Source organism: Homarus americanus, unplaced genomic scaffold (assembly GCF_018991925.1).
Source record: "Homarus americanus isolate GMGI-L3 unplaced genomic scaffold, GMGI_Hamer_2.0 scaffold57965, whole genome shotgun sequence".
In the NCBI taxonomy this organism is placed as follows: domain Eukaryota; kingdom Metazoa; phylum Arthropoda; class Malacostraca; order Decapoda; family Nephropidae; genus Homarus; species Homarus americanus.
Window position 1 is genome coordinate 3,489,779 of NW_024725031.1, and position 883 is coordinate 3,490,661.

The following is an 883-nucleotide window of genomic DNA, read 5'->3' on the forward strand; positions in this document are numbered from 1 at the left end:
TGTGAGGGGTACCTGCCAATAACCTTTCAAGTCAATCTTTGTTACATACTTTGCCTTACCATCATGATCAATGTAGTCATCTAACCAGGGAATAGGATAAAAATCTTTTCTGGTTTATGTATTCACTAGTCTGAAATCTGTGCAGAATCTCATGGTACCATCTGCTTCTAGCCTACATGTCTCCTTGTCGTACATTAAGACAAGCAGACAACAAAGCGCTCTATGGCAGACTTTGTCTGTAACGCGGAGTGCCCTGTAGTGATTCGCAATCTATGCAAGGTGTTTGCATGAACATGAACTACAGTAAATTATCTTCCCTTTGGGTAATGAAGACATTAAGGAACCTGTAGTTATTGTGAGACAGACGGGGGTCATGCTGTTAGAGGTACAGTATATTACCATCACCAGAGAAGTCCTCTGTAGAGACTAGTGAGGTGTTACACTGTGGGCATATTAGTGCTCCTCTTCATCGCCTTCGTGTACAGTGTTACTATATGTACCGCAGTGTATCGGGGGAGTGATACCATAATTACCTCTTGACGCTGTACCATTTGTTCTTACAAATGATTTAGCAGGATATTGGTCTATGTATGCATGTATGTATGTATGTATGTAAGGGTATGTATGTGTGTTTGTATGTATGTATGTATGTATGTATGTATGTATGTATGTGTATGTGTGTGTGTGTATGTATGTATGTATGTATGTATGTATGAACGTACTTATGTATGTATGTATGTATGTATGTACTGTATGTATGTATGTATGTATGTATGTATGTATGTATGTATGTATGTATGTATGTGTGTTTATAAACGAATTTGCTTCTCTGTTTTCTGGTACAGTTTTACTTAACGGTAAGAAGGAAAACAATACCATGACA